General features: G+C 44.8%; 1 pseudogene; it reads right to left on the bottom strand.

Annotated features, from left to right (window-relative positions):
- Positions 1 to 4,256: 4,256 nt before the first annotated feature.
- On the bottom strand, positions 4,257 to 5,679 carry LOC137224338 (heterogeneous nuclear ribonucleoprotein A1-like; annotated as a pseudogene).
- Between the last annotated feature and the right edge of the window lie 2,681 nt (positions 5,680 to 8,360).

Below are 8,360 nucleotides of genomic sequence, written 5' to 3'. Positions count from 1 at the left end.
GCAACCCTATGAGGTAGGTACTGTAACAAGCTGCACTGTACACTTGACGAAACGAGGCTCAGAGAGATGAGGAGACCAACCCAAGGATGCACAGCCGGTGAATGGCCGAGGTGGGTCTGAGCGGGAAGCCTGGCTCCAGGGTCCGAGTTCTTGGCTTCCATCCAGGTAGAAGTGGCAGTCCAGGCTTCTTCCCCCTTCTACCTCACATGCACATATTATTAAGCTGGAAACCCTTCTAGGCACTGGGATAAAATGAGAAAGGAACCCTCAGTCTGGTAAGAGGTACAGCTGTGCTTGCTCTCGACAAAGAGAGCGCTAAAAAAGGAACCATTTATGGCCAGAATGTGGGTTCAGGAGCAAGCATGCTAGAGAGGAAACCTCAAAGACACAGGCTGGGAGAGGGGAAGGAGCAGGGAGCCTGGGGGGAAGACAAGAGGTCCCGCGTGGCTCTGAGACCAAACCCTGGAGGTGATGGAGATGGGGGCAGAGGCAGGGTGTGATGAAAGGCAGTCGTCAGGAAGTGGGTGGGAGGGAGTGTCAGGATGTCCTGTGCCTGGTACCATGTCTGTGGCCTCAGAGGAAGGAAAGGAGAGAGGAAGTGAGGAGGGAGGAAGGGAAGGGGAAGAAGTTGGAAAACCAAGGTGGTTCAGGTTATGAAAGACTTGCAGGGTTCTAGTAAAAAGTGTGCACTTTTTGTTGTCAGTGAGCAGTCATTCATGGTTTAGTCAAGGAAGTGATAAGCAGTACTCCACCGAATCTGCATTTCTATATTAGATGATAGATAGATAGAGATAGATAATAGATACCTAGATGATAGATTGCTAGATACTTAGATAGATACCTAGATGATTGATTGATTGATAATTGATAGATGATACATAATAGATACATAAATAGATACATTGATGATCGATCGATTGATAGATAATAGATGAGAGCTAGATGAGAGAGAGAAAGGCAGAGGTAGAGAAAGATGGAGAAGGAGACTGGATGAGAATGGAGATGGGCTGAAGATGGGGTAGGGATGAGGATAGTGATATGTTTTTCCCCCTGGGGGGTGGAGGTATAGAAGGCACTAGGGGTGGACAGAAGACAGGATTTTTTTGTTACATTTCTCCCCCTCCCAGCTTTCTGCACAGGCTGGAGACTGGGTGACAGGATGCAGGAGGCAAGCGCTGGCCTGAAAGAATAGCCACTTCCCCTGACCAATGCCCAACACACAGGCTTGGATCACCGGCCAGACCCGCTGGGAACTGGAGCCGCTCGTCCCTGCTGGAAAAGCCCCTGCCTGAAAAGTTAGGGGGTTTGTTTTCATGTTTTGCCTTAGCAGCCTCCACATTGGCCTCCGTCTCCAGTGCTCATGGTGACTGCCTGTCGGGTCTAAGGGTTATTAGGAGGGAACAAATCCGCAGGTAGCGGCCACCTTGCCCGCCATGGCAGCCTCGCAAAGCCAGGCTCCCGCTGCGAAGGGCCAAGCCACCCTGGGAGGGAAATGACCAAGGTCAAGGTTGGGGATGCAGCATCTGCAGCAGAGCATTTGCCCCATTCTCCTCCTGTGGTCATTGTTACTTTCCACTGACCAGCTGCCTGCAGGCTCCGGGTAGAGACAGAATGTGTAACACAGCCGCCATTCAGTGGAGATTAATGCCTGAAATGAGCCACACCTCTGAACAATTGCTTCCTAGAAGAGGGACAGCGCTGAATGGCCAGGGAGCCCCATTGATGACTGTTATGAAAGAGGTAAAGGCCGGCCTAGAGGGAAAGAAAAGTTTCACACCGCCCCTCAAACCTAGCTCCGATTCTTCCTCCTCGCCCTTCATTTCCCTTCTGACTGCCCATTTGGCCCATGTTGCCCTAATCCAGACTCGTTCTTTTATGTACGGGGACTTGGGCAGCCAGCTGAAAATTCACGGATTTGCTACTGTAAGTCATATCACTGCGGCTGCGTGCCGATCGCATTAGTACTATTATCTGCGCAACTTTCCGACTTGACAATTAGTTACTATCATTCACACTGTGCAATCAGCTGTTAAATCCTCATTTATGCTCATTTGAATATGAATGTGCCGTTCAATAACATGTTAGATTGCCATGTTTACAAATATACTCCAGGTATTTAGAAATTTAGATGATGCAAAACATACTGTTTAAGCCGTGCTCGGTGCCAGTTTAAATAACTTAAGCCTATTTATCAGTCACTTAGCAATTCTTTTCACATACTTCTGTTTTCCTGGGTCCTACCCTTCTCAACCAAAACTAAAATATGCTCTCTTTTTGTTTGTTTGCTTTGTTGCTGTATTAAACTAATAATCTTCTAGATGGGACTTAATTAGCAGTCACCTCTGCAGCGGGTCTTCTTTTCTAATTCCAGCTGATCTAATTCCTGCCTCTTTTAGAGGCAGATGAAACAGTAAACGGGAAAAAGAAAAAAAAAAGAAAAGATCTCTGCAGCTGCAATGTTAAATATCAAGTCTCTGAAAGCAAATGATTTGTATGTAGCACAAAGGGGAGGGAAGAGCAAATTTTTGAATGAAGGTAAAACCGGAGAGAAAAGATACACTTGATCGTAAACTCTCGGAAGGGAAACAGTGTATACTCAGAGCAGGGCTGCTCAAACTTTAATGTGCCTTAGAGTCACCTGGGGATTCCCTAGGACTTGCAGATCTGGTTCAGTAAGTAGAGCTGGGCAAGATACCTAACCATCTCCCAGGTGTAACTGAGACCAGGTACCACAGTGGGCAGCAAGGCTCTAAAACATAAATCATACATCCACCTTCAACTATTATCCTTACAATAAGAACACACATTAAGAGATTTAAGGACCAGGCTTGACAATTCCACTCTGGTATAACCAAAAGAATTGAAAGCAGAGTCTTGAAGAAATATACGTACACCCATGTTCACAGTAGCATTATTCACAATAACCAAGACAAGGAAGCAACCCAAGTGTCCATCCCTGGATGACCTGATAAACAGAATGTGATATATAAATGTAATGGAATGTTATTCAGTCTTAAAAAGGAAGGAAATTCTGGGACAGGCTGCAACTTGAAAGAACCTTGAGGATGTTATTCTAAGTGAAATAAGCCAGACACCAAAGGACACATATTGTATGATTCCACTTAGATGAAGTATCTAGAATAGTCAAACTCACAGAAACAGAAAGAATGGTGGTTGCCAGGGGCTGGAGGGAAGAGGAAATGGGGAGTTGTTTAATGGATACAGAGTTTCGGTTTTGCAAAATGAAAAAGTTCTGGGGATTGTTGCATGACAACGTGAATAGACTCGACAATACTGAACTACACACTTAAATATGGTTAAGATGGTAAATTTTATGTTATGGGCATTTTACCACACATTTTTTTAATGTTTTTAATAAATTGGAAAAAAATCTTGGTTTTAGAAACATCATAAAAAAAAATCCTTTTTCTACCAAGAAAGCCATATTTCAGCTGACTCTCATTCAATTCTTCCATGGGCTGGTCAGCTGTCACCAGTCCTGATACCAGCCGAAGAAGGATTAATCAATTTTTCTTCCACACTCCCATGTCCTCTGATCAAAACTCTATTTCGGTAATTATTGTATTCTCATCAATGTTCGGATTCTGTGTGTCTCCACCTCCCTCTCTCGAATGTGAGGTTTTGAAGGCGATGATTTGCCCCTACAGCTATTTGGTAGATGCTGCTGGAGACTGAACCCTCAGGCATCTCTTGTCTCCTCCTTCCTGACACAATCCCCATTTTACTCTGGTGTCTCCCCTTCTCCGATCTGTCCACATGCTTCAGAGGAGGCTGGGCCCTTAGTGCGTGGGCCATGAGGAGTCCAAGTCAATCATGATGACGCCATTCCCCTTGTCAGTGACTGGTTCCAACATAGTCAGGGGCCAATTTTGTGGTCAACGAGATAGGAGGGGGCTCTGCTGAGGAGCTTCAGGAAAAGATTTCCTTGCTTTTTTTTTTTTTTAAAAAGACACATTTATTCAACTTCATGATTAGACTATTACATTTAGCAATCAGCAGCATGGGTGCAACAAAAAAAAATCTACATTAAAACCCTTTGTTGGAATGCTTTATACTTTCCACAGAACAGAAACTAAAATAATCTGTTATACAATTGGTCACAAATACAGTCTTCCAGGTTTTTTTGCCCATACACATGAGTATTGTCTAAAATATGTCTTCTTTGTGGCAGCGAGGCCCTGCCACCACCGTGCTTGGCTGCGTTCACCAATCTGTTGTAGCCTGGAGCTTCCCCGTCACTTCTCTGGCTCTCCTCTCCTGCTAAGCTTTGTTTCCCAGCAGTAATTAAAATCTTCTGCCCCGCCATAGCTCCTGCTGCTGCTGGAACCACCACAGCCACCTTGGTTTCATGGTTCGGCAAAGTATTGGCCTCCACCACCACGGGGGCCAGCACTTCTGCCTCCAAAATTTCCTCCTTTCATGGGTCCAACATTTGAAGATTGATTGTCATAACTGCCAAAATCATTGTAGCTTCTGCCACCTCCAAAATGGCTTCCATCGTTACCAAACCCATTATAGCCATCGCCACTGCCACCATATCCACCGCTACCACGGCTGCCACCAAAGCAACCTCGGCCACTGAAGTCTCCTCCACGACCAAAGCTGTCATTCCCACCAAAACCCCCTCCAAGACCACCACCAAAGTTTCCAGAACCACTTCGACCTCTTTGGCTGGATGAAACACTGTCATCTCTTGCTTAGGTAGGGCTTTCCTTTCTTCACAATTGTGGCCATTCACAGTGTGGTATTTCTTTTTTGTTTGTTTTGTTTTTGTTTTTTAAACCTGTGTTCTTTTTTTTAAATTTATTTATTTTATTTATTTATTTTTGGCTGCATTGGGTCTTTGTTGCTGTGCACAGATTTTCTCTAGTTGCAGCGAGTGGGGACTACTCATCCTTGTGGTGCGCGGGCTTCTCATTGCGGTGGCTTCTCTTGTTGTGGAGCATGGGCTCCAGGCACGCGGGCTTCAGTAGTTGCAGCACACAAGCTCAGTAGTTGTGCTCGCGGGCTCTAGAGCACAAGCTCAGTAGTTGTGGCGCACGGGCTTAGTTGCTCCGCGGCATGTGGGATCTTCCCAGACCAGGGCTCGAACCCGTATCCCCTGTATTGGCAGGTGGATTCTTAACCACTGTGCCACCAGGGAAACCCCACAGTGTGGTATTTCTGAATGACAATCTTGTCTACGGAGTCATGGTCATCAAAACTTAGGAAAGCAACGCCTCTCCTTTTGCCACTGCCTCGGTCAGTCATGAATTCAGTCACTTCGATTTTCCCGTACCGTTCAAAATAATCTCTTAGGTGATGTTCTTCAGTGTCTTCTTTAATGTCACCACCAAAAATCTTTTTCACAGGTAAATGGGCACCAGGTCTTTGAGAATCTTCTCTTGAGACGGCCCTCTTTGGTTCCACCACTCTTCCATACACCTCGTGTGGCCTCGCATTCATGGCCGCATCCACCTCCTCCACAGTGGCGTATGTGACAAGCCCGAAGGCTCTGCAGTGCTTGGTGCTCGGATCCCTCATTACCACACAATCTGTGAGCGCTCCCCACTGCTCAAAATGGCTCCTCAGACACTCATTGGTTGGTTCAAAGCTCAAACCTCCAATGAAGAGCTTCCACAGCTGTTCGGGCTCTTCGGGACACTCTGACTCGGACATGACGGCAGTGGAGGGGGGAGATGTCAACGATGCTTACTCAGCAGCATCCGTGGGCACAAAGCCCATCTACTGAACATATCTCGATTTCCTTGCTTTTAAAGGAAGACACAAGGAAGAGATTGTTCCTCTGCCTAGGAGGGATGTTGTCTGCCCAAATGAGACACAGGGGATGAAAGCCGCTTTCTTGACACCAGTCTGAGGGTTAAGCCAGCACCAGAAAGGGGCAGAGGCAAAGGAATCCAGAAAGACAGAGAAAGAGCCAGAGCCACGCTGCCTTTGGATCCCTCAGCATATAAAATAATAGAGTGCTTCATGGTTTAAGCTGGCTGAGTAGGAGTTTTCTGTCTCTTGCCTCCAAAACCACCTTAACCAATACCAGTACCTTGCAGACAGGAGATACTCTGAAGTTTGCTGGATGAATTAAAGTAGGAAGATGGGGCTGGTTCACTGCCCTCAGAGGACTCCTTAGGCAGCATGACTGTCCCCCATGCTAAGCAACCTCATACACGAAAAGATTTTTCCAGCTGGAAAGATACAGGATCTTTTTGTTTGTTTCCTTGCTTGTTTTATTAAAGGATTCCTCATGGGCTACTTTTCCTAGAAAACATTTTAAATGTCTTTTACTATTACCTTTTGACAGCCTGTGTGTTACACAGCAAAGTTCAGGAATAGGTCGTCACAAAGGCAGATGTTTATTGAGTACTTATTATATGCCAGACATTATTACGCTGTTGTAAACTACACAACAGCCCTCAGCTTGATACTGTTATCACCCTCCTTTTACAAATACAGAAACAGAGGCACAGAAAATTTAATTCCCTTGCTCAAGGCTAGCAACTGGGATTTGAACCTGAACAGTTGGCTCTTACATTATGCTGTGTAGGTACACTTTGGCTAGGTGCACTGCGGCACTGCTTAGTTCAGATAACTGCAATCCGTTCCCTAGAGGGTGGTCAGAAAAATCTTTAAACTATTAAAATCTCCTTAAGACTCAAATCATATTAACCTCCACTCAGTGCCCTTCAGTGGATTCCCGTGGTTGTTCTAGAGAGCACCCAAAATAACGGACACAGCCCACAAGGCTCTGCCTATGTTACCCCACAGTCATTTCCAGCCCTGTCCCCATGCTAGTGACCACTCTGGCCAGTCTGACCACCTTCCAGCTCCTCTAACATTCAGTCTTTTTCATCTCAAGGCCTTTGCACCTGTTTTCATTCTGCCTGGGCTCACACCTTCCCCTCTCCCCTCAGACAGACAGACAGATACATACACACACACACACACACACACACACACACACACCCTTACTCCTAGATAACTTCAGCTCATCCTTCAAGTCTCAGTGTAAACATTTTACTTTCTCAGCAAGTTCTTTGCTGACCCGTTAGTCTAAGTTTGCCCCACCATCACCATCTCCCCTGTCACCTTTGTCACAGCCTTTATCAGAATGGATAATCCCATCAGTCGGTGTGACTTGCTGCTTTGTCTCTGTCCTCCCCAAGGACAGGCTCAGCTCCACGTGTGAGGGATCATGTCTGTGTTGTCACTAAGGTGTCCCCAGCAACAGATAGGCGTATCATCGGCAATGGTGGGCAAATATTCGGGGAAAAGTGGGAGGAAGGAAGTTGAGAGGGGAAGAAAAAGTTGGACGGAAGGAAGGCAGGTGAAACTGAGAGAAGATTGGAAGGAAGGAAGGGATTGTGGGGCTCCTCCGAGTTGCCACTTTCATCACTGTAACATTCTCCACTCAAATAAGCAAGGGCCTTGGCCTTAGCAATGGCTAACTTCTTTCCTCCCTTCTTTCCTCCCTCCCTTCCTTCCTTCCTTCCTTTCTCTTTGTATGTCTACCTTCCTATTTCCTTATTCCTTTTTTTAAATCTCCATAAAACAGAAGTAAATTATTAAATAGAACCAGCATCAAAGCATTCAATTATCCTTAAATTTTAAAATGAAACATCTGTGTTGGGCACACAAGACATTTTTATCATTTTTTACAGAGAGTCACAGGGAGTTTCCTCCTTCCACCTTCCTTTCCTTCTCAAGGTTGTATCCATTTATATTATGTGGTTGGATCTTACAATCTCCCCTACATTTCGATGCAATAATACCAACCAAGCTAATATACTGGAACCAGGCATATAACTAAGAAAGGCAACTAGACAAATAGCTAGATCTTTCACATATAGGATTAAGTGACTGTAAAGAAATTGTATCATGATGTCAAGAGATTTACTGCTTAAACATTTTCCTTTAATGAATTAAGAAAGAACTAGTGAGAAAAATATAATGACATGGAAATATCCGAGCAAACAGGAAACATTTAAAGTTGAGAATTGTTAAAATAGAGAGTAACCTGAGAAAAGCAATACAATTTCTAGCACTTTTAAGTCGATTTAAAATAGACAAAATAAATTCATTCTAGAACATACCCAGCTACCTATGAAATGTGATTATATTCAATATACTGTCTTAAAATGTATTTTGTAGAGCACTGCATTAATAATATAAGTAAAATGGTACTGACCAACAAAACTCTACACCACTGACGCCATACATCGTTTTCCTGGGTATGAAAGCACAAAGGATTGTGCTTTAAGTATGGGAAAATGGGAAATGCCTTCTTTCTTTGTTTGGGTCATTTTCAAATTCATTTTATTCAGAGTACCCATCAGTTAAGAGCC

Source organism: Pseudorca crassidens, chromosome 5 (genome assembly GCF_039906515.1).
Source record: "Pseudorca crassidens isolate mPseCra1 chromosome 5, mPseCra1.hap1, whole genome shotgun sequence".
In the NCBI taxonomy this organism is placed as follows: Eukaryota; Metazoa; Chordata; class Mammalia; order Artiodactyla; family Delphinidae; genus Pseudorca; species Pseudorca crassidens.
This window is presented reverse-complemented; position numbering and strand designations above follow the sequence as displayed.